Source organism: Lycium barbarum, chromosome 1, assembly GCF_019175385.1.
Source record: "Lycium barbarum isolate Lr01 chromosome 1, ASM1917538v2, whole genome shotgun sequence".
Taxonomy (NCBI): domain Eukaryota; kingdom Viridiplantae; phylum Streptophyta; class Magnoliopsida; order Solanales; family Solanaceae; genus Lycium; species Lycium barbarum.
Window position 1 is genome coordinate 108599049 of NC_083337.1, and position 27096 is coordinate 108626144.

The window sequence follows — 27096 nt, forward strand, 5'->3', positions numbered from 1 at the left end:
GAGGGGTGGATTGTGGAGGGCGGGGTATAATGAAAAAATGAAATACGCAACCACGGAAAAACCACCAAATCTGTGGTTTCAAAAATTGGGATTTTTCGTGGTTATATAACCGTGGAATGAACCACGGGTTTACAACACCATACCACATAATTTTAAGAACAATGGAAACAAACATGGTTTCATAGAAAACCATACATTAATGAACCACGGGAAACCACCATCCAAACAGGGGGTAAGGCTTTTCAACCACTCTTTCAACGTAAACAGCTGTTCTTTGGCCATTTTTGGCAAAACGTTAGCACATTTTAATCATCTCCAATCGTTGTTTCACCATTTTGGGTAAAGAATTTATTACTCTTGTCTTCTTCCCTCAATGAATGCCAATCCAAACGGTAACTTAGTGATTTTTAATTTTTTCTTTTCGATTTTGCATTGCTTCTCTAGTACGATTCGGATTCCAAATCCATTATAGATGAATTCCAATTTTCAAAGTGTCCCACATTGAATTTGAACGACAAAAAACCTAGTTGAGGTTCTATAAATAGAACATTCTTTCTTCATTTGATGATACGTTTTAGACACCATTAGAAACTAGAATAATAAGTGAATTGTGTTAAAAGGCATTTTGAGGCTGAGCCTTGAAATCGATTTGTGTTCGGAGTTCATAGTTAAATAGTTTTGTCTTCTCGGAGTCTGTTGGTGAAAGGTGGAAGGTTATCGATTCAACTTTTGTCCCCCCCTTCGCTGCATTGAAAAAAGGTAATCTCTTCTTCCTTGTTTTAGTTTTGTATTCATTTTTAGTTCTACTGCTCGCCATATTCATTTAAGATTACTTTGGTTTTAGTTAGCTAAGTAGTATCACAATTCTGTTTTTCTTTATTTCTTCTGGTCTTTTTTTTTTTTCAAATATTCCGTAATATCAGTTTTGTTTCTCTACTTTGGTTCAGAGATGGTTTCGTTATCAGTAATTGGCTTTGTGATCAGCTTGTTTGTTGTTGGCTATTGCGACTAATCTATTGTTACTGTTTGCAAGATGATTACTTGATTATATCACACTATTAATTCGTTGATTGATGTTGGTTAATCAGTTGTTGCAACCAACTATAGTATTATAGGATAAAGAGAAGGTTTATATGAATACATAGTGTCCCCTTTACTGCTAAATACTCTAAGTAGATCCCTGTTGCCTTTTTCTTCAGAAGTTTCTTATCTTGTTTAGCTATGAGATCCAATTTTGGTAAAACTGTTTTAAGTGCTTATTAGTTTCTCTCCATTATAGACAGTTTGAGTTAAGTTTGATCTGGAATTGAAATAAAATTCTAGATCTATCCTAGTTCCAGAACATGATTTTGAACATATGATCTTTGGCATATCTGTCTCCATGTGTTGGTTCTCTTTTTATGTTTCTGGTATGCAAGTATTATTTTAAAGCACAGTCAACTGGTTAAGATTGTCCAAGTATAGTTTCCTTGTGGGATTAGGCGTTGTCTAGATCATAATGACTGCTGGACATATTCCCAGAATGTTATGGGAAAACAAAATGCTAATTAGTGTGCTATTTTCATTGTGCTATTTAAGATTGTCCAATTCTTTTCATTGTGATATTTAGGGGAAAACAAAATGCTAATTAGTGTGATCTTTTAAGGTGGTTATCTTTGTTCGAAGTGATAGTTCTTCTGAGACATGTGGGATGGCTATGTTTAAGGCAAAGTTGACTATTTCCCTCACTTATAGTATAACAAAATTATGTCCCTGGATGTGTTAAGATAAGTTATCATGAAACATGTTTCAAACATCTTGTATTGGCCCTTTGTTTGGTTGAAGCCCATGGCTTAAGGTTGTATAAACTGAAATATGTTCCACACCATTAACATGCTGTACGAAATTTCATGAATGATTATGTTGTGATCTCCTTTCTCTTTCATCAGTTGTTGTTAATGCATGGCTACTGATCCTGTCTTAAATTGTCTTCCAAAACAACTGAATACAATGCTAAATGCTAAAGAAATTTCATGAATGACTATGCTGTGTGTTTTAAAAGAGTTAGAAAAACTCACTGTATGATTGTCTAAGGTCTAAAGCGCTCTCTTATCTTGTCTAAATTGATTTAAACAACTAGCTGCTATTTCCCAGAGTTATTGTTTAGTTCTCAAATGTTTTTTTAAATACATGTTTGGCTCAACTTATTTCGATGAACAGTTCAGGACTTTAGAAGTTAATATGTCAAGAACTTGTCTTCCAGAGTCTTTATTTGATATCTTCTTCCCAATGTTATAGTTTACCTGAACTATGGAGATAAAAAAGATGTAACATGTGCTTCAATATTCGGGTGTTGGTTTGAGATTGAAATGGTATCCTAAGACACCAAGCTGATTCTATACTCAAGAAATACTGAAACATGGCAAAGTTTAGTAAGAAACCATCGCATCTGTTGTGCTTAGCTCTGAGGATTTGGACTCAGCAATTGTAATTTGTTATGATTTTGAATTTATCCATAAGTGTAGTGAATTATCATCATGTAATGTTGGGAGGTTTCTTTTCCTTTAGTTAACAAGCTGGTCATTTGAGGTAATTTTGAATACATTGGAAGTAACATACCTATTTGCTAATCTGCCAGTGAATTACCCTCCTTTGTTAAGTAAAGTCTCATATCAAGGCCTTCTTAACTGTAAATGTTTTAACTCAACAATTGATTGGATTCAATTTCTGGTCTGCTCCTTTCTTTAAAAATGCTCAAGTATAAGTTTAATGTATTTGTTGGTGCACTGAAGTTAAAACATTAGATTATTCCATTTTTTATATGTGAAGCTAGGGATCCTTATTTGGCCTTTGCCAGTGCGGTTTTTTGCTTGGGAAATAAAAGCATAAAGTCTTAAATCTTTACTTAAGTGTCACGACCCAACCCCGTGGGCCGTGACTGGTGCCCGAGATGGACACCCGTACATACCTACTAACCGGATTTTACTTGCGTTTACATATTAAGGGTTTCGTGCATACAAAACCATATACATATCACTTAAGTCGTCGATTACATTATAACACCTAAATAAATCAGGTTATCGTAGTATATAAGAAAGCCGGACGCAAACCATACATACATCACAGATCTAATGCGACCCACGACCCACATACATGTCTACAGGCCTCTACAAACCATAACAGAAACATATGACGGACAGGCCCCTGCCGTACCCCTGAATAGTCACATACGCATAAATATGTACCACGGAGAGATCTGTACCAAAAGTGTGGGCTCCGGATCAAAGGAGCACTCCAAGTAGCAGAACGGCACCCTAGACTGGCGGATCACCACAATAAGTGTCTGTACCTGCGGGCATGAAACGCAGCCCCCGAAGAAAGGGGGTCAGTACGGAATATGTACTGAGTATGTAAAGCATGAAGTACAACAAAAATAGAACCATAACCGGGACAACGGTACAAAAATAAATACATTACCCAAATTACCAAAGCGTTGTTTTACCCAGTCACAAATCATACATGCAGATATCATATGTCAGAAAAGGGCAGACTCAGAACATCAGAATGATTGTTTCCACACGCGGATCGTATATGCCGAGGTCTTATGTAAGAAAAAGTACGGATCCGGAGCGTCAGAATATTTGCTTTCCAGACACAGATCATGTATGCTGGTATCGTATGTCAGGAGAAGTACAGAGGATACAGAATGCCAAAATGCTTACTTTCCGAACACAAACCAAACATATCAGAATCATCTATCGTATATGCAAATATAACAGATCCCAGCCCTCCTGGTAAGGGACGCGGTGGACAGAATCATGTAACAGATCCCGACCCTCTGGTAAGGAACGCGGTGGACAGAATCATCAGATGCCAAAATCAAATACCATATATGTATGCAACAGATCCCGGCCCTTTAGTGAGGGACGCGGTGGACAGAGTAATCAATGCATGTCAGAATCATATACCGTATATGCAGATAACAGATCCCGGCCCTCTATTGCGGAACGCGGTGAACAGAATCATCATGTGCCATCCTGGCCGCCATCCCCATATCATCATATACAGACATACATATAACAGAACCCGGCCGCAAGGGAGAGCGACGCGGTGAACAATGCAGAGGAAGATGCACGATAACATAACAGAACCTGGCCCGGGCGCAGTGAATAACATACTGAGGCTTGCACGAACAGAGCAGTGAGAAACCATATGCACACATATCCAGACTCGACAGATGCATACACTTACCGACATTTGAAGATCATAAACGCGTTCTGAACCAATCAGAGTTAGTATGTGGAAGTTACAGACATTCTTTTTATCACAGAACTTTTACGGACATTCAAAGAAAATCCGAGATCACTTACGGAAGTTAGGGATATCCAGACTTATAGAACTCTTTAGGAACAAAATTCTTTATGCTTATCTTGTTATTCATTCATATAAAAGTTCCATTATGTCGAGCGTACTCATATCGAATGTGAACAAAATCGTGGACGACTCGGAAATATCTCAAATAGAGCTTCAAAAGTCATAGATACATATTAAAACTATATGCATGTAACTGAATAAATAAATTCCAAGACTCGATGGACAAATATATTCACGACATCCGAAGGCTCAGAAATCAGTTTCGGATCAATCGGAATTAGTATGAGAGAGTTACGAACTTTCGTAGTACGGAACCTTCCGACAATATTTCATAAGTCATACTTGGAAATTCGAGTATCGTTCATATTAGAAGACTTTCAAACATCATTATGGATCATATTTTCATATTAGGAAACTTGCGGATAACATTATGGATCAAATCAAATGGGGACTTTAAGACCATATTTTCATATCGAAGCATTCATCAAAGACTTTAGTCATCTCGGTTATCATTCGAACAACATTCGGAAACATAACAACTAGAATCTTCAAACATCATAAATGCGTATGAAGCTATATAGAATGGCTTATGGAAGTCGAAGATGGTGGCCAACCTAGTGGCTCTAAGAATGGGATTTTCTTTATAAGCATACATATACCTTTTTGTCCATTTCAAAGGGATCATGCCAAAAGAAGGAAAGGTAAGCTTTACATACCTCGATTGCTCGCTAGTCAAATCCCGAATCAAGTCTCGGGCTCTCCAATATCTACAATAATATCATCAATTTCCAAATATTAGCTACAAGTACTTAGAAATTCAATTCTAACTAGTACTTGTCTACAAAAATTTCGGCAGCATCTCCCCTGTAAATTCAACATCCCCGAGAATTAAACTCGGCCAAATTCATCAACAACCATACCAACAACATAAAAAACCAATTTAAAACGCATTTCAACACTAGTAACCTTCCTTTCTACATATTCATCATTATTCATTTCAACTACGAATTTTCAAGCCGATATCGACACTTACATATTCACTACTAATTCAAGATCATTCAAATACAATTCAAGAGCATTTCATCCAATTCTACAAAATATTCAACAATCCCGCCAAAACCATACTTCACCCGAAACCTCCAATCTTCGACACGAACATTCACAACACATTTTTATCTTCCAATTTCATCAACAACAACAACAATTTGCGCCGTAACAATTCCATTCCCATAATTACATAAATCTATAATAAAATCACATAATTTCCTACAACAACTTAACAACCAATTTTCATGCCAACTTGAACTATTATTCTTCCATTTACATCACAAGGCCACAACAACATAATTTAACATACTAAATAAATTTCATTCTTCCCCCCTTCACTATACCCACACACGGCCACACACCCATAACACACAAATTTCATACTTTACTTTCATTTCCATATACTACAATGTATATATAATATTCTTCCAAGACAAAAAGAGTAGAATCTTTACCTTTTTCAAGAATTTCCACTTGCCAACAAAAGTACTTTCCTGCCTAAAAAATTATACCACGTTGAAGAGGGTCTCGAGCTTAGTAGGAATACTAGAAAATTGAGATTTTTGGATCAAAGATTGATGGGCAAATTTTTATTTTTTATTTTTTTGTCTTGGCCGAATAGGCCCTTACTCTCACTCTCAATCTTCTTTTGTCTTGAACCTTCTTGAAGATGACTAATAATGGCCCCTTTTCCTCTTATTTATTTCATGACTTTAATTTACATGGGCTTGGGCCCTTTTTTTTTTTTCTCTCTTCATATGGCCGGCCACCCCTTGATTTTGGGCCTCTTTTTCTCTTTTTTTTTTGAGCCCAATAAGTTGGTTAATATTTGTAATTCATGAAACAAATTTTTAAAATTCCAATTATTCCTTTAGCCTCCCTCGATATTTTCGCATCAATATTTTTTCATGAACAACACATATGTATTAACTAAAATCAAAATATCACCTTACCTCTTACTAGTCACAATTATTTTGATTTATCCAAATGTGTGAAATTACGGGATATAACATTAAGTGTGGAACCTGTTTCAGTAATCAGTAGTGTTTACCAAGTGTATAACATTGTTAAAACTTGAAATGGGATTAGACAGATTCGGCTATGATCTGTAGCTCTATTTTTTAACGATTGCCTCTTTGGAGAATGCACAAGTCTTTGTGAGAGTTTATATATTTAGATGGTATATTTTTTTATATCCCTAGCCTATTTTTTTCTTTTGTTTACTGCAAGATCTCATTGTATTAAAGCATGCTTCAAGTTCCTTGTCTCTGAGTGTATACTAGCTATCTCAATGTATATCATTATCTATTGGAAGTATTGTGAGGATACTTATGCATATGAGGTTTTCTCGAATGCAATAGTTGTTATTTACGTATGCTAATTTCTTCACCCCTCTCTTTTTCTTGGCATGGCTTGAGGGGAGTTTTAAACCTCAAATGATGTCGCACATTTGAAGAAGCCTCTGCTGCTATTTTGAGTTGCTGTTACCTATTGTTATGCTTACAAATATGCTGCACATTTTGGCAGAAATGAGTTGCAATTTGGCCTGTTTTAAGGCTACTGTTACTATGAGTTTGTTGTTGGCTTATTGCTGTACTTTGAGACCTTGAATTGCCTGCTGGTATGTTCGGCATATGTTGCTGCCACTTGAGAGATGTTGTTGCACTTTAAGGCCAACAAATGACACACTTTGGGCTAAGTTGTTACTATCTTTTGAGGTTATTGTTGTACTTTGGCTGCTGTATTTAACTTGGTTGCTCTTGCGATTTTGAATGTTGAAAATTGGTTGTAGTAATTTACTGATGTTTGACTTGCTGTCATGTTGCAAAAGAGGTACTACATTCTGAGCTCTTAGAGTCAATTGCTTCTATGTTTTTGAGTTGAACAGCTACTGCATTTTGGGATCTTTGCAACTTTTTGAAATATAATTCTACCTTGTTGCTTCGTACGACTGCTCTTTACTAACACTTGTTGCTGCAATATGCCACTAATGAGCTGTTGTTTCCTTTGAAAAAACATATTACTATACTTGGTCACGAGGTAGGAACTAACATGCGCTTTGCAAGGCAACTATAATGGCCACTAGTTTGCTGCCGCGGCATGATTAGGGTTTCTTTGCCATATTCGGAACCGTGAGTCTGAGCCTCCGTAATCAAAGCTCTCAAAGTTTGATCCGAGTCCGAGAGATATTATTATTTATGTTCCTAAACGTCACCCTACGCGGTGGCGTATCATTTTGACTAACTACTTTCCTTTTCATTGTGCGAGGTACCAATAAAACTAATACGGAAAGCAAAGCTTAAGGACGAAGTAAAAGGATCGGATGCTTAGAGCGTTGGACAAAGATTAGAAGAGTATAGGATTTGGGCCCAAGGCCGACAAAGATAAACTTTCTTCCCTTCTTTATTTTTTAATAAAACATGCTTATATTATATGTTTACAATCACTTTGTATGAACATGCTTTTGTTGTAAATATTTGTATAGATATTGAAACCCTTATAAGTTGGAACCTAGGATTCAGGTAGACGATATTTCAAATCGTACTCGAATGATAAAAGAGTTGTATTCCATTTGATTAAAGTAATTAAAAGTGAAAGAATGTTTTCTTGTACAAAAAGTTAATTATCTTGGAATATATCTTTAAAAGTACATTTCATAATTTGAGAAACTTAAGAAAAGAACTATTTGGGCTATACCCAACATAATGAATTCAGATGAATGGGATTTCTTTTAAAGCCCGAGTTTGGGAAAATAGTTCTGAGGATATGGTTGACCAAAGAGATAAAATGTGGATAATGTATCATTAATAAAACACTATACATATAATGTACACATATGTATTTTCTTACAAACAAACACATGGCATTAGTTTCAGACGGGGTACACCCGATATTACTATCCTTATAAGTAAAACGATAAACTACTTTTTACCCGGATATTTTAAATCCGAACTCAAAGTACCCCTTACTTAAAGAGAATTTGTTTAACACTTTTAAAGCCAAAATGATATGCCATGACCGTATTTTTATACGGGAAACTAAACAAAGCATAAGCAATTCATACAATATCACACATTGAAGCTCGAAGGTCAATCGTATGCTACAACTCCTTAATACTAGGGTGTCTAACACCTTCCCTAGGGAATCACCAGAACCCTTACCTAGAACTTTGGTTAAAAGGATTTTTCACGGCATTTGAATAAATCCTTTGAACCCGATTTTCCTAATTTTGCTAAAATTTAGGTGGCGACTCTTTTTCAAAATATGTCCGAAAGAACACTAACAAGTTCGAAGTTGCTTTCTGAGCTCTAATCCCACCCACGAAATGCGAACAGTTACAGATGGCGACTCCGCTGGGGACCTTTAGGTTCCAACCATAAGGGTTTTAATATAATGTGGTTATTCGTACAAACTGCTTATGTGTTTACTTTCCTGTATATATAAACTATCATATGCATGCATGTCATAGGTTCTATTTTAACCCAACTAGGGGTCAGCTTGTAAGTTAAATAAAATACTGAATAGGACGTGTCTTGTGCCTATGAGAGTTTTTTTAGGACCGCTTAATAAAGCCTAAGTGTTAAATGATCAATGCTTTAGTCTAAGAGGGTAGACTATTAAGTGAAGGCTTAAGCAACAGAACAATATAGTTTAAAGGTAATATTAAACTCATCTTGGTTCTTGAGGCCTTTAGAGGTTGTCATTTGGTTGTAGGATGAGATAAAGAGTTGAGAATACTTCAGGGGAGTAAAGGGAAGGTCAAGGCACAGACCGAGGTGGTGACCCAACCTGTACTACCTCTTCTTTAGGGCTTTGAAGTATGATCCTATGACCATAGAACCCATGGAAGCCCTTTTAGTTGACTAGGAAGAGGTTAATAAGACCTTGGAAGGATTTTGCTAAAACTGTGACAACAAAATCAACCTATATTAATCAAAAAAAGGATCCTTTTAGGTTATGTTTGGCGAAATATAGGTCAGGATAGTCTACTTGAAGACTCTAAGTAAATTTGGTTCTAAAAATCAAGTTGTTTCACCTTTAAGGACAATAAGATTGGTTTAATGACATGATGAAAGGGTCATGGGTGTAGGTATGAGAGTTATGAACCACTTGGCAAAGGAAAGTCTTTTTAAAGACACCTTGGAGAGGAGATTGACAAGGAACCAAGTCTAACTTGGTTCATGGTATCATTCTCCCAAATAAAAAGTTGTCACGACATGCCCTATCAGTCTATGGGGCAATACTTGTCATATGTACACATTGAACTTCATTTCCTATCATTGAACCAAGGATTGGTTAAAGTGAGTTTGTTCATGCATAAAATAGATGATTTAGTCTGGAAATAGACCTATTATCATAGTTTTAGCTAGTTCACTTGGTGCTCATAATCTCTGGAACTTGGGAAAGAGAACAGGATGAAGCAAAGACCTTAAATGAGTTTGTTCTTAGCCTAAAAAGGTCTTGAGTAGGTTCACAGACCTTATTGTTTATCTCCAATCTAGTAAACAACTTTAGTTTATTAATTTTGCGCCAAGTGGCATCCCTGTACATGAATTGCCCATGTCGGTTTCTTATTCCTTGCACTGTTTATCTTTTAAATGAAATACTTGTATTGATTATGAATGTTTATATTCCGTTTGGAACTTGTTTGGACTGCAGGAAACTGAATATCCTGTGGTTGGTTTAACAAATACAAAATATTTGCCTTGCTAAGATTAAGTCCATATTTGCCTTAGAATTAGTTTGAGAACCATATTGCCTAAAAAGGAAATTAATTAGGTGGTTAATAGAATCAAAGACTTGAGGGAAGCTTGGAAAGACTTAGAGTTGCTTGCAATACAGTTCAGTAGTCAACTTAAGTTGATGACTGATAATCCTAATTGAATTATAAGACTAAGGTGGCACTTGGAGAGATTAAGAGTTACTTGCAACCAGGTCCAGTACAGTGTCACCAATGGACAAGAGAGGGAGGTTTTAAAGATTAGGCTTGGGAAGGTCGGAGTTATTTCAATCTATCCCAATACCGCTTGATCATAATATCTGTTAGACCCCGTATTTTATACGTCGAGTTATTCGCGAAGGAATCGATGTGAGATAGAAACCTCGGATTTTTAATTTCTAAACTAGAACTAATCGGTTATAAATTTCACTTAGTATAAAAAATGTTATTGGAGATTAGGAATTACTTAATTGTGGTGTTAAGTAAAAATTTGTGACAATAAGGAGCCAACAAGAGCAACAACGTCCAAGGTAAAAAAGATGACTCAAAGTCATCTAAAATAAGGCAAATGGAAGACATACAAATGTGCAATTAAATGTTGATTCATCCACTACATTTTCAATATATTGTGGACAACAAAATACACTTATAATCAAGTGTGAAATTCGGCCAAGGGCTGAAAAATTTGAGGAGGAAAAAGTTGAAGCCGACAATTGAATATTTGGGCATCCACTACTTTATGAAAGTATACATTATTTTAGGAGGACATAACATGGTGGAGGGATCACTTCACATTAAATATTGCTCATCCATCTTGGCATGATTACAATAGACAAAGGGTGGTGTATGAATCATTCAACACACATGAGATTGTCTTGTAAAAAAAATTGAAAAGAAAGAAGAAGGGAGAGACAAAGGGGTTCGGCCAAGAGGCTTATGGCCAAAGGTTGTGAGAAAAATATTGAGTTTTGGTGTAAAGTTAATGGAGTGAATCATGGTCATGATGGAGCATGTGTTGTGTCCAACTTGTAGGCATTATAGTGAACCAAATAATAACTAAGGAAATCAGAAAATACATTCATTTCAACTACACAACACAAAGGAAAAAAAAACCTAAATCTAGAGAGAGAAGCACTCGGCCACCTTGGCTGATTTTTGAGCCCTTTGAGTCTTGATCTAAAACTTATTTTCCAAGGTGTTTCAACCCTTTAGAAGGTCCCTAGAACGTGAAGATAGTTTTTGGAGCAACAAGAACCATTTTCATCTCAAGTCACAAACTTGAGCCAAGTAGAGAAGTCAAGTTGTCAAGGTAAGATCTAACTTTCTTTTGCTTGTATTAAGGGTGATGTAGATGAGTAAATATAAGTTGTATACATGAAATGATGTGTGTTGATGTTGGAACATGATAGTAGTTATGGGGCTATATGTGTTGAAGTTGAAGTATGGTTGTAACTTGATGAACATGAATCGCATGCATAAAATCATGAAAGTTGGTGTTGGAATGTTAGTTGGCCGTAGGGACTGTTTTGGTGGAATTAATAGAATGATTTTCTTTAATAAATATTTTTGTTACTATAATAGATCTCATGGTAAAAAAAAATGAAAAGAATTGGAAGGTTAAAGGTGAAGTTATGTCAGTATGAAAATGATTGAATCTATGATTTTATGTGAAGTGATGTTGAAGCATGTTGAAACCGTTTGTGGACTGTTTTGTGAGGAAATTAGTGAACTGTTTTTACATGATATTTTGATTGTTATTATCATGAATTTTATGATGGAATGAAGGTGTTTAATGGTTGGAGTTGAAACTAAAGTCATTTGTGAGTTGTTGTAAGAATTGTAGAAATGACGATGTAGCTTAGTTGCGTATGAATTGATGTTGTACTTGTCGTGTGGATAGCTGGTCATAACCTACTGAAATTATATGAAAAGAAGACATGAAATAATGTGTAAGAATCATATGTGTTTTGCTTAGTATGTTCGTAAACGTTTGCAAGAATTCCGAACATTGTTTAGGGACTGTTTTGGACATGTTGTTGGACTGTTTTGGATATGTTGTGGTACTGGACTATTTTGGACTTGTTGTTTTCGTCAAGTTGGAAAAAATAATTATAGTTAAGAGTATACATCATGTTGTCATAGTGGTTGGGCTGTTATAGAATCGTTTCGACGAAATAATATGACTATAGATTAACAAGAATAAATTGGATGTGTCATAATCGCATGTACACTATTATCTAGCGTTGTAAGGTGCAGGCTGTTTTGACACGTTGTTGTTATTGAACTTGGAAGATTAATGATAATTAAGATTATGCTTTGTATTGTATGTTGGATGAGCTGTTATAAGTTGTTACATGCAAACGTTAAGGCTACGAACTATTAGAAGTAACTTGAGAATGTAGTAGCCGTATGTGAATCGTTATTGCATGTTGTGAATGTGGGCTGTTTGGAATATTATGTGGGCTGTCCGGATTGATATTGAACATATAAATATTGATATTGGTCTGGTTATATGTACTTGGTTTGGATACAAGAGTAAACATCGCCTAAACAACTAGAAAGGAGTTACTAACGTTAGAATACGTTTTGAATCTCCCCGTAACTTAAACGTAGTTGTTGGCATCTTAATATAGGTTGAAGTATTATTGGGCAGCGTATACATATTGTGTGACGAATAAACGCTAAAGATATGTGAAGCTAACCCTTCTTTCTTTTTGGCATGATCGTTGTGAAATGAATATACGATATATATACGATTCCAAAGGAAACTCCTATTCCTAGAGCCACTAGGATGGCTATTGATTTTTGATTCCCATAACTTATGTTTTGATTCATCTATATTAATGTGTACACATGATTTCAAAGATTCATTTTGATAGAATCCACAGGGACATCCGAGAGGTATATGAGATGACTATTATTTGAAATTGCGAACGATGGTTCATGTTGACTATTCTATTGAGTCTTTAAAAATGTTTTGAATTGCATATAGTTTCTCACTACTCTTGTCACGACCCGACTCGGGGCCGCGACGAGCACCCGGTGCTAGCCCTCCCGGGCACCCTCTTAGCTTACTCTTATACTTTAGGTGAGCCACATAATTATACATACATTTCCATTCATTCGTCAACTAGTCCCAATTGGACAACAGCACATTTATATCATCATAGGCATTTATGCCACATCAATGTACATGGGCCAACGTGGCCGACAAAATGATATACAAAACATAGGCCGACAAGGCCGGACATGTCTAACCATATACACGTGGCTACGAGCCTCTAAGAAGAGTATAACATATCACATGAGCGGGACAGGACCCCACTATGCCCATAATTATATACACAAAAGAATAAGTACCCAAAAGTTACGGCTCCGAAAGAAATGGAGCTCTGCTATGGATCAAGTCTGTCTCCCTGTACACCTACATGCATGACGCAGAGTCCACAACAAAAGGACATCAGTACGAAGAATGTACTGAGTATGTAAAGCAGGATCAACATCGATATATAAGCATAATGAACAACATATGAAATAGCATAGGAGGGGAGACAATAATATCATCGTCATAGTATTTACTTGCCTTTCGTAGGACTTTCCATTTTTTTCCATACGTATTAGTACACCTACGTCATCATCCGTATTCCATAATAGTACTCGTACCATACTTATGCTCATATTGGTATTCATGTCCTTATTCGTATTCTTATACATAGTCTTATCACATTCATATTCATATTATATACATAGTCATTTCATATACATAGCATACCCGACCTCATAGGATCGGTGTTTCATACATACTTGGCCAACCAAGGCTCAAGGTTACTCATACCTGGCCCTACCAAGGCTTCAGGGTTATCCGTACAATCTGCAGATGTGTGCGCGCGTTTCGTAATCACATACATACTTTATACATATTCATATACATATATCCTACCCGGCGTCATAAGCTCGGGGTGTCATTATAGCCCTTCATAGGCACATGTAAATATAATATCCCATAGGCACCTTTAGCATCATTATTATTATCATCGTCTTCACTATCATCATCATTTTCGCTACATCTATATCTTATGCTTACTCGTCATATGGGGTGCGTAGTACAATCGTAGCACATATCGAGGATCGTGAGCTTATGAGCTCAGAGTGTCAATCATTTTAATGCAACATACTCATATAGAGGATTTAAGAGTTTGGCCAAGGAACCATGCCTTATGAAAGAAGGGTTAGCCTTACATACCTCTTCGTCGAACTATTCTACACTTGCGCGTACTCCTTCGATGCTCAAGGTTCTACCTTCATTAATATAATAACAATAGCCATTAGTCATTCACATTACCCACATTCCTCATTTTACCCTCCATTGACCATTTTAGTATATACTCCTACCATCCAAGTATTTCAACTCCCCAATATGTTAACCAACATATAAATACCATGAATCTTACCTTAGATGATGTAGGGACAAGCTTTGGTTGATAATACTTCACTTTGAGCAAAAACCCTAGTTTTTCTCCATTTGCATTTCTTGACTTGAATGGTATTTAATGGCTTGCTTACACTTGGTTCACTTGTTTATGTTGTTGGTGACTCATAATCCTTGAAAACTTATGAAATAAATGTAGAGAGATGATTCTAGAGAGAAGTGGTATAATGTAGAAATGAAATAAAACAAGTCTTGGTCCTCATATTTAATGAATTGAAAATCTGTGCTGAGGTGTACAGTGGTCGTCCATGGAGGTTTACGGTCCATATTCCAGTTTACGGACCGTCCCTCGTGGTCGTCTTTAACCCTAAGCAGAACTAGAAACTTCGGCTGCATGCATGGTGATTTACGACCATGGTTTACGGGCCGTAAATCACTTTACGGTCCGTCCTCCTGGTCGTATTTTACCACTTCTCAACTGGACAGAAAGTTGAAACCTTGCATGGCAATTTACGACTGCCAGTTTACGGACCGTTATTCCATTTTACGGTCCGTATTTTGCACTTTACGACCACTGGGCAGTTTTGCCAAGTTTCAACTTTTCACATTTCTCGACTTTTCATTCTAATCATTCTCGTCCATTTACGCACATTGCTCATGAAACATTATACACTCGCACTCCTCGCACACATCACTAGTTCGTTTACTTGCGTACCAACGGGAAATTTTCCGAGGTGCAACATTCTTCCCCCCTTAGGAACATTCGTCCTCGAATGTTAAATTCTCGGGGAATTCTACAAAAATTTCGCCAGAGTTTCCTTTGTAATGTGGCATTACCATCCTGTCACAACAACCCACAATAGCAATGCCTCACAGGGCAACAGCACAATAGCAACAGAAATTTGGCCACACACGACCCAAATGCATAAAAAGGAATCGTACATACCTTGTGATCTTGACGTCTCATCTTGGCCCCCGTCCAAAGGTTGAAATAAATGTGGGTACTTGGATCGCATATTCTATTCCGCTTCCCATGTCATCTCCTCTCGTTTACTGCTTCTCCATAGAACCTTAACCGAGGCCACCTCTTTGTTTCTAAGCCTCCGTACTTGCCTATCTAATATGGCAATGGGTATTTCATCATAAGTTAACCTTTCTGTCACTTGAACATCATTTACTGGGACGATCCTCGTAGGATCTCCAACACACTTCCGAAGCATCGAGACATGGAAAACTGGATGAACTGACTCCAGATCGGGAGGTAAATCTAACTCATAGGCCACCTTGCCTATTTTTCACACAATCTCATAAGGCCTTATATACCGGGGACTAAGTGTTACATGCGGCATTTTTGCATATTCGGAAAATTCGAGATAACTTGACTTGTAATGAATGAGGCCATATTTGGACCTTACTTGGTATGAATGTGTCGGCTAAGAATACATTGGTGTGGAATTACGAAAGGAGGCCAAGGGCAAAATTGGAATTTTGGAAACTTGCTTCATGAATTATAAAATTTAGCCAACAATTTGGGTTCACAAAATAATAAGAAAGTGAGGCCCAAATCCAAGAGCCCAACCGGCCATGTACACTTGACCCAAGTCCATGGATTAATAAATTTCCATGTGATGAATTATATTATATAAGTCATCTATATCCTTAGAACATTCAAGAAAAATAAAGCAAAAAAAAAAAAAAAAAGGGGAGCACGGCTAGAGAAGAGAGAAAAGAAAAGGAAAGAAAAAATTTTGGAGCCAAATCCTTTGGTGCAAAAATCCATTTCTTGTGGGATTATTACTAAGTGCAAGATCCTCTACAAAGTGATATAATTATTTTGGCAAGAAAGTAGTTTTGGTGGCAAGTGAAGAACTTGAAGAAAAGGTAAGAATCAATTCATTTTCTTATGTTATGAAGTTTAGTTTATGTTGTGGTATGTAGAAATGAGTAGAATTTATAAAAATATGGAAGTTTGTGAAGTGGGTGTGTTATTTGAAAGTTGGCCGTGAGTATGTGTTAATGTGTAGGAAATATGAATTGAATTTTATGTGGTAATCTAGTTGTAGTTATGGTGGAATTTGTACTAGAAAAGAAAGTTGAATGAATTTGTGGAAGTTGGAAATTATAGTGTGTGGCCGTGTGGTGTATGTTGATGAAATTGGAAGATAGAAATAAGTCATGAACATGTTTGCTAAAAGATTGGAAGTTGTGGGTGAATTATGCCTTTGGTAGGAAACTTGTATATTGTGTATACCTTATGTATATTTGGTGAAAACGATATGATATGCCTCCGAATTATGTTGTAGTGATCTTGATAAGTGATGAATATGAAAATGGTAAGATTGGTTTGGAAGTGTAAGGTCGGAATGAAAGATGTTATGTTATGCCGGAAAGATGGCTAGTTATGCCATATTGTGTATTTTGTAATACTTGTTGTTGTTATTGATGTTGTTGTTGGGTGCTGTGTTGATATATTAAGCCGAGCTAAGTCTCGGGGATGTTATATATATAGGGGAAATGCTGCCGACATTTCGGTAGGCAAGTATGTAATAAAATTTGGATTCTTAAAGGCTTGAATTTGACGATTGGTAAACTTGACCATTTGTAGATTCTGGGCGAAATTGGAAGTGAAGATAAGCTAGCGTAAGGCGCAACTGAGGTATGTAAAGCCTACCCTTTCGTTCTTAGGCATGTTCCAAACGTAATAGGCTCGGCCGCGAGCCTTAGATACGACTCCGTTCCTCGGAATTCGAGATTGAAATCCGCCCCAATTCCTTCAGTAAGATTGAATCCATTTCCTTATAATTTGTCTTCAAAGTGAGCTTTAAGTATGCAACTTTCCTAAACGGAGTCGTAATACTTCCAAATGACTATGGATGACCTCATAAGGTCTATTATCAGTAATTTACGTATGTCGCCTCAAGTTGGTCCGAGGTGGGCCCACAAGGCCCCGACACTTTTTTGTATAACCTAACTTGCACTATTTCTGTCCGTTTCTCACAGACAACATCTGGACTATTATTCTGATCATGATATGACAACTTTTTATGTAAATCTTACAAAATGGTTTGATATCTGGAAATCTGATTCCGGTAATAATCTGTCGTGCTTTCCCAAGTAGGATATAGGCGCGTATTATGAATACTATCCGAATACTCTGATTTGACTCGCCGTTTGGCATACTTCAGTTTGATTGAGTCTGTATAATGATCTGTATGTATGTGGTTTCTCATTAGTCTGTTCGTGGATGTCTCAATACTTCCTTCACTGCGTCCCGGGCCAGGTTCTGTTATTGTGCATATTCCTCTGCATTATTCACCGCGTCCCTCGGTGTGCGGGCCGGGATCTGTTTATATCTGTATGATATTATGATTTGTGTATGGGGATGGCGGCCAGGATGGCATATGATCTGATTCTGTCTGTCCACCGCGTCCCGTACTAAGAGGGCCGGGGTCTGTTACCGTGTCCCTCATGAGAGGGCCGGGATCTGATATATGTATGTATGTATGTATATGCTATCTGCATCTGTATAAGCATATGACTTTGTATGACTCTGCATGCATGATTCTGTCTGTCCGATTGGGTTATGAATCTGTCTGGTACACTTCTGTCTGTCCAATTGGATTATGGTTCTGTCCGCTACACTTCTGTATCTCTGGCTCTGATTACGACTATGCCAGCCATACTCTGTGCCCCTGATTCGTATGATGATTCTGCCAGCTAAACTCTGTATATCTGTCTCAGATTCTAGATCATGATTCTGTCCGCTATATTTCTGTACTTCTGGTTCAGACTATGATTATACTTGTTTTATTTTTGCTGTACATACTCGGTACATTTTTTGTACTGACCCCCGGTTCTTCTGGGGCTGCGTTACATGCCCGCAGGTACAGACGCACCCGGTGATACGCCACCAGTCTAGGGCACAGATTCTGCTATTTTGGAGAGCTCCTTTGATCCGGAGCGTGTACCTTTGGTATATATCTTCTGACATCTGTATATTCTGTACGTATGGTAATTCTGGGTACGGCGGGGCCCTGTCCCGTCATATGATTTTGTATGTCTGTTAGAGGCCTGTAGATATGTATGTGGGTTACGGGTTGCTACAATTCGGGCAGGTACGTACGATTTTGTGACTCTGTCCGTCATGTTGGCCTCATCGGCTTATATGTAATTTCAGTATGTTTGGGTATGTGTATGTTATAGCGCGCGCTGCATTTGTATTGGCTTAAGTCTGTATACAGCTAGTGTGGATTATCTGTCTGGTATGCCGTTTCTGTCAGGTAGGTACGTTTGGGTATCCAGTTAGGATACCAGTCGCGGCCCACGGGGTTGGGTCGTGACACTAAGCTTCCCCTTCTTGCCAAATCTCATTACGCCCTTCATTGGCGACACTTTCAAGAAAACCTAATCTTTCACTTCGAACTCTAAGTCCCTTCGACGGTTATCCGCATAGGATTTTTGACGACTCTGGGCTGTTAACAACCGATCTTGTATGAGCTTAACTTTCTCTATAGCTTGCTGGACCAAGTCTGGTCCTATCAATTTAGTCTCTCCGGTTTCAAACCACCCGATTGGGGATCTACACTTTCGCCCATATAAAGCCTCATACGGTGCCATTTGAATGCTAGAATGATAACTGTTATTGTAAGCAAATTCAATGAGTGGCAAATGGTCATCCCAACTACCTCCAAAATCTGTCATACATGCCCGCAACATATCTTCAAGAGTCTGAATGTTGCGTTCAGCTTGCCCATCCGTCTGTGGGTGAAATGCCGTGCTTAGGCGCACTTGGGTCCCTAGACCCTCTTGGAACGATCTCCAAAACTTAGCTGTAAACTGAGTCCCTCTATCGGAGATGATAGATACTGGAACGCCATGGAGTTTCACTATCTCTTTAAGATAAAGCTTCGCATAATCTTCTGCTTCATAGGTTGTCCTGACCGGTAAGAAATGAGCTGACTTTGTGAGTCTATCCACAAACCCATATGGAATCATACTTACATCGAGAACGGGGTAACCCTGTAATGAAATCCATATTAATCATTTCCCACTTCCAAGTTGGGATTTCTATATCTTGCAATAATCCACCCGGCTTTTGGTGTTCAATCTTCACTTGTTGACAATTAGGACACTGAGCTACGAATTCCGCTATATCTTTCTTCATCCCATTCCACCAATATATAGACTTAAGATCATGATACATTTTCGTCGCTCCGGGGTGTACGGAGTAACGGGAACAATGAGATTCCCTCAATATTTGGTGACGTAGGCCTACCACATCGGGAACACATAACCTGCCTCGACATCGGAGAACTCCGTCTCCCGAAATATCAAATGATTACTCCTCTTTCTGAGGGAGTGTATCTATGTACTGCATTAGCATGGGATCCTCATATTCTCGCTCTTTTACTTCCGCTACTAGCGATGAAACTGCTGAATTCTGAATAGTAGCTCCGCTGCTACCTGAGTCCACTACTCGGACTCCTAGGCTAGCTAACTGTTGAAGCTCACGGGCCATCTGTTTCTTTTCTGGTCGTACATTACTTAGACTTCCCATTGATCTGCGGCTAAGAGCGTCAGCCACAACGTTAGCCTTTCCGGGGTGATACAAGATATCAACATCATAATCCTTTAGCAACTCCAACCATCGTCGTTGCCGCAAATTCAACTCTTTCTGCTTGAAGATATACTGAAGGCTCTTATGATCTGTATAAACATCCACATGGACACCATATAAATAATGTCACCATATCTTTAATGCATGGACCACTGCGGCTAATTCTAAATCATGGGTCGGGAAATTTTGTTCATGTTTCCGCAATTGCCTAGAAGCGTACGCAATCACCTTACCGTGTTGCATCAGTACACAACCTAGCCCGACGCCTAAAGCATCGCAATAAACAACATACCCTTCCAATACCTCTCGAAGTGTCAAGACTGGGGCAGAAGTCAATCTATCTTTCAACTCTTGGAAGCTACGCTCGCAGGCATCTGTCCATTGAAACTTAGCTGACTTCTGAGTCAACTTTATGAGTGGTGCAGAAATAGGAGAGAAACCCTCAACAAATCGTCTGTAATAACCTGCTAAGCCCAAAAAGCTACGAACCTCCATAGGAGTCGTGGGCCTTGGCCAAGTCTTCACGGCCTCAATCTTTTGGCTATCCACCCGAATACCATCAGCCGCAACAATATGGCCCAGAAATGATACTGAGTTCAACCAAAACTCATATCTTTCTCCCTAACACTTACTTGGTGGTACCCGGACCTCAAATCAATCTTTGAAAACCATTTGGCACCTTGCAATTGATCAAATAAATCATCGATCCTTGGAAGAGGATACTTGTTTTTAATCGTCACTTTATTCAGTTGCCGATAATCAATGCACATTCTCAAGGATCCATCTTTCTTTCGGACGAACAATACGGGTGCTCCCCACGGGGATGAACTAGGCCTAATGAAGCCTTTATCAAGCAAGTCCCTCAATTTCTCCTTCAACTCTTTCAATTCTGCGGGTGCCATTCTATAAGGAGGAATAGATATAGGTGTGGTGCCTAGCAACACATCAATGGTAAAATCAATCTCCCGTTCGGGAGGAAGGCCTGGAAGCTCTTCCGGGAACACATCCGGAAATTCGTTCACCACTGGAACTGACTGTAGAGTCGGCGACTCAGCTTCTACATCTTGAACTCGTACTAGATGATAAATGCAACCTTTTGTGATCATTTTCCTTGCCTTTAGATAGGAAATAAACCTACCCTTTGGTGATGCCGCATTCCCTTTCCATTCTAAGACTGGTTCTCTCGGAAACTGGAAACGAACCATCTTCATTCGGCAATCAACATTGGCATAACATGAAGCCAACCAATCCATGCCCATAATAACATCAAAATCTACAATTTCTAGCTCATGCAAATCAATCATAGTACAACGATCACAAATCACAATCACACAATTCCTATATACTCGGCAAGCTGTTACCGATTCACCCACGGGTGTAGACACATCAAAAGGTTTGATAGACTCCGGCTCAATTATAAATCGACCCGTAATATATGGAGTAACATATGATAATGTGGAGCCCGGATCAATCAAAGCATATACATCATGAGAGAATACCGATAATATACCTGTGACCACATCAGGAGAAGACTCAAGATCTTGGCGTCCAGCCAAAGCATAAATACGGTACTGGGGACCGCTAGTACTGGGAGCTCTGCCTCTACCTCTACCATGGCTGACTGGCGCATGTGTATCTAGCCCCGTAGGGCGCACAGATGCCGAAGATCCGGCTACCGACCCTGATGGTTGGGTCCTACCTCTACCATGTACTGAGAGGCAATCACGCATAATATGGCCTGGTCGACCACATGAATAGCAACTATCTGAACCCAATTAGCATTGACCCCAATGCGACTTCCCACACTGGGAACATCGTGGTATAGGTGGCCTTGACTGGCCTGAATCACCTCTAAACTGGGACCCCGAATAATTCTGACTCGGCCCGGGATGAGTAGATCTGTCAAGGCTCTGGCCTGAAAACCGTGGAGGTGCACTGGTCATAGAATAGCCCGAATGTCTAGGGAACTGTTTCCTGTGTCCGCTTCTGGACTCACTTATTGGGCCCGAAGATCTGGCCCTCTTGCTATGACCCCTATCTTGCTCGCGCTCACTCCTCCGCTGTTGTAGGTTTTCTTCTAAGTTCTGAGCATGTGCCTGAATGCGTGCAATATCCATACTGTCCTGAAGGGACGCAGTTAAGCATTTATCCATCAAGTGTGGCCCTAGGCCCTTTACGAATCGGTGTACCCTGTCGTCCATGTCTTCCACCATGGCCGAAGCATACCTAGCCAAGGAGTTAAAGCGGAGGCTATACTCTAGGGCACTCATACTACCTTGCCTCAAATTTAAGAATTTATCGGCCCTTGCTCGCCGAACTTCTGGAGGCATATAGTGACGGAGAAAAGCATCAACAAACTCTTGCCATACCGAGGGAGGTGCATTTGCTCCCCGTGAAGCCATCCATACCGTATACCACTGAGTCGAGACATCTCTCAATCTATATGACGCTAACTTCACCAACTCGGTGTCCGAAGCATGTATCAACCGGAGCTTCCTTAGCATACCATCAATAAAGTCCTGGGGATCCTCCTTCGGCTTTGACCCAAAGAATTCTGGAGGGTTCAAAGTAATGAAATCACGGGCCCTTCCACTAACAGCCCGATCACCATACCTTGAACTTTGTCTCTGAGCCTGGGCCGCAACCAACTGGGTCAACAAATTAATGGTCTCTTTCACATCTTGGCCAGAAGCTTTCGGTGGAGGAGCTGGAGGTGCTGGAGCTGGGGCTGAGGCTCCCTCGCGCTCCTCAGTAATAGGTACTGTCTGGGAGGACTGAGATTGAGCCGCACTCTGGGACTCACTTTCCTTTACTACCGGTGGCGGTGCTCTTTCAGCCCATTTTTCTGCCACCGTCTTGCCCTTTTGGGCTGCTGTAGCCTTTCCCTTTTTAGGCAACTCTGAAATACACAACACACGATTTAGGAGCAAGAATTTCCTACATCATAGCTCTATCGCACGATTCTTATGAAGAAAGAAGGTCATTTATTCCTAAAATGTCCGCAGCTTCTTGTTTATAAGTGTGGCGCGCAACACACTCATAACCAAGACTCTACTAGACACGGCTCGTAGACACACCCTAGGACTGAACTGCTCTGATACCACTTTTGTCACGACCCGATTCGGGGCCGCGACGAGCACCCGGTGCTAGCCCTCCCGGGCACCCTCTTAGCTTACTCTTATACTTACATCTAGGTGAGCCACATAATTATACATACATTTCCATTCATTCGTCAACTAGTCCCAATTGGACAACAATACATTTATATCATCATAGGCATTTATGCCACACAAATGTACATGGGCCAACATGGCCGACAAAATGATATACAAAACATAGGCTGACAAGGCCGGACATGTCTAACCATATACACGTGGCTACGAGCCTCTAAGAAGAGTATAACATATCACATGAGCGGGACAGGACCCCGCTATGCCCATAATTATATACACAAAAGAATAAGTACCCAAAAGCTACGGCTCCGAAAGAAATGGAGCTCTGCTATGCAATCTCTGATTAAGCTGCTATGGATCAAGTCTGTCTCCCTGTACACCTGCGGGCATGACGCAGCGTCCACAACAAAAGGACGTCAGTATGAAGAATGTACTGAATATGTAAAGCAGGATCAACATCGATATATAAGCATAATGAACAACATATGAAATAGCATAGGAGGGGAGACAATAATATCATCGTCATAGTATTTACTTGCCTTTCGTAGGACTTTCCATTTTTTTCCATACGTATTAGTACACCTACGTCATCATCTGTATTCCATAATAGTACTCGTACCATACTTGTACTCATATTCGTATTCATGTCCTTATTCGTATTCTTATACATAGTCTTATCACATTCATAGTCATATTATATACATAGTCATTTCATATACATAGCATTTACATAGCATACCCGACCTCATAGGATCGGTGTTTCATACATACTTGGCCAACCAAGGCTCAAGGTTACTCATATCTAGCCCTACCAAGGCTTCAGGGTTATCCGTACCATCTGCAGATGTGTGTGCGCGTTTCATAATCGTATACATACTTTATACATATTCATATACCTATATCCTACCCGGCGTCATAATCTCGGGGTGTCATTAAAGCCCTTCATAGGCACATGTAAATATAATATCCCGTAGGCACCTTTAGCATCATTATTATTATCATCGTCTTCACTATTATCATCATTTTCGCTACATCTCTATCTTATTCTTACTCGTCATATGGGGTGCGTAGTACAATCGTAGCACATATCGAGGATCGTGAGCTTATGAGCTCGGAGTGTCAATCATTTGAATGCAACATACTCATATAGAGGATTTAAGAGTTTGGCCAAGGAACCATGCCTTATGAAAGAAGGGTTAGCCTTACATACCTCTTCGTCGAACTTGTTATACCCCGTATTTTTGCATATTCGGAAAACTCGAAATAATTACGATTTGTGAGGAATAAGGTCATATGTGGATTTGAACTTATATATGTATGTTGTTCTTGAAAAATATTGGTGTGGAAGTGTTGGAGAAGGCAAGGGCAAAAAATTGGAATTTCGGAAAGTTGTTTCGGGAATTTTGAAATAGGAATTTGGACCAATTGGGCTCAAAAAAACAAAATGAAGAATTTAGGCCCAAATTGAGGGGGGGTGGCCGGCCACATGGTGGCCTTGGCCCAAACCCATGATAATTAATCACATGATTAGTTATATAAGGGAGCTTAAGCCTTAGAAGTTTTAAGAAAACAAAGGAAAAATCAAGAAAAAAAAAAAGAAGAGCCATTCGGCCCTAGAGAGAAAGAAAAGAAAAAAAAAAAAAAAAAGAAAAATTCTTGGAGCTTGGTCTTTGATTCAAAAACTTGGTTCTTCTTGAATTCATAGTAAGTTCAAGGTGCTCTTCAAGTTGGTATAATTTTTAAGGCAAGGAAGTGCTTCCTTTGGCAAGTGGAAAAAAATAGGAAAAGGTAAGATTTGTACTTGTTATGTTGGAGGAATTATATATATGTTGTAGCATATGTAGAGTACATGAGAATTATGAAAGTGTTGCATGCAAGTGCAAGCCGTGTGGTGTGTGTTGTGTTGTGGCCGTGTGTGTATGTTAATGTATAAGTGTGATGAGTTAAATTTTTATGTTGTATTCTAGTTGTGGATATGGTGTAATTCACATTGGAAATGAAAGTTGAATGAATTTAATGGAACTTGGAGAAAGTAGGTGTTGGCCGTGTGGCATGGAGTTGAGATGAAAATGAATTAATTTTGTTTGATATGTTAATTGTGTTGTTATGGCTTTGTGAAGTAGATGGAAGAATAATGGGTTAAGCTAACATGAAGAATTTGTTGTTAAGTTGTTGTCGGAAAGTATGTCGTTTTAGTATGATCTTATGAAATTAAGAAAATGAAGTGGTTAAGGTGCAAATTATGATTAATGTTGATGAACTTGGAAGATGGAAATGTGTTATGAACTTGTATGTTAAAGATTAGGAGAATTGGATAAATTATGGCTTTGATGGAAAGTTTGCATGTTTTGTATGTCTTCTGTATATCTCGTGTATATATTGTAGAAATGATATGAAATGCTTCCAAATGACATTGTAATGATCTTGATTAGTAGTGAATATGAAAATATTGAGATTGGGTTGGAAATGTGAGATTGGAAATGAGAGTTATTACACTATGTTGGAAAGAGGACAAATTATGCCTTATTGTGTTTTGTAGTTGTTGTTGGTATTATTGTTGGGTTGGTTGTTGCTATTATGAGCCGAGTTGTATTCTCGGGGTGTCGTATTTATAGGGGAAGTGCTGCCGAAATTTCGGTAGGCAAGCATTGGTTAAGATTGAAATTTTAAGTCTCATGAATAGTAACTGGTAAATGTGACCATTTGTAGTTGTTGGACGAAACGGGAATTGAGATTGGACGAGCGTAAGGCACGACTAAGGTATGTAAAGTTCTCCCTTCATTCTTAGGCATGTTCTAAACGTAATGGGCTCGGTCGCGAGCCTTAGATATGACTCAGCCTCTCGAAATCCGAGGTTGAAATTGGCCTCATTTCATTCAGTAAGATTGGATTAGTTTCCTTACAAATTGTCGTCAAAATGACTTATGTGTATGAAACCTTCCCAATTGAAGTCGAATGGTTCCAAAACTCTCATAAACGTCTCTATAAGGTCTATGATTCATAACTTGAGTTCACCACCTCGATTGACCCGAGGTGGGCTCGCAGATTCCGAGACCTCCTACTATTGCTTTATTTGTCTTATATCTATACATTGCTTAAAAGAAACTTTGGATCATTGTTCCGTTTATCAAATAATAAATGTGAAGAATCTGTATTATACTTTGATACGTGCTATGATTCTAGAAACATGATTTGATATGATGAATCGTGCCATCCCCAAAAAGGGCATACATGTACACTATGACTAACGCCCAACTTCTTTCAAATGATTTGTCATTTGAACTGTTCCATTCGTCAAAGAACGACCATTCTGACTATCCTGTTGAACCCCATGGTATATTTGTTATGTACGAACAATCTCAGAAATTCTGCTTGACATAATCAGTCGCAAATTACGAAAGGTACATTCTATGATTTATTGTTTGGTTTGTCTAGTGAGTCTGGATTTATATGCATATGTTTCTGCACTACTCTGTTCGTGCAAGTTATAGTATGTCTTTTCACTGAGCCCGGGCCAGGACATGATCTCGTGCGCACTCCTCTGCATTACTCACCGAGTCCCTCGTACTTGCGGGCCGGGACACGTTATTTGTATATGATTATGATATGATGATATGGGGATGGCGGCCAGGATGGTACATGATGATTATTCACCGAGACCCGCAGTAGAGGGCCGGGACACGTTATGTATACACAGTACATGATTCTGACATGCATGATTTCACCACCGAGTCCCTTAACAAAGGGCCGGGACACG

General features: G+C 38.8%; 1 long non-coding RNA gene across 2 annotated transcripts; it reads left to right on the forward strand.

Moving 5' to 3' along the window:
- Positions 1-283: 283 nt before the first annotated feature.
- LOC132637012 (uncharacterized) lies at positions 284-2334 on the forward strand. 2 transcript variants are annotated; one of them, XR_009581519.1, is made up of 2 exons: positions 284-759; positions 1646-2334. It is a non-coding gene; the product is annotated as an uncharacterized LOC132637012 (long non-coding RNA). The 2 variants fall into 2 exon arrangements; XR_009581508.1 differs by having other exon boundaries at positions 2278-2334.
- Positions 2335-27096: the final 24762 nt, after the last annotated feature.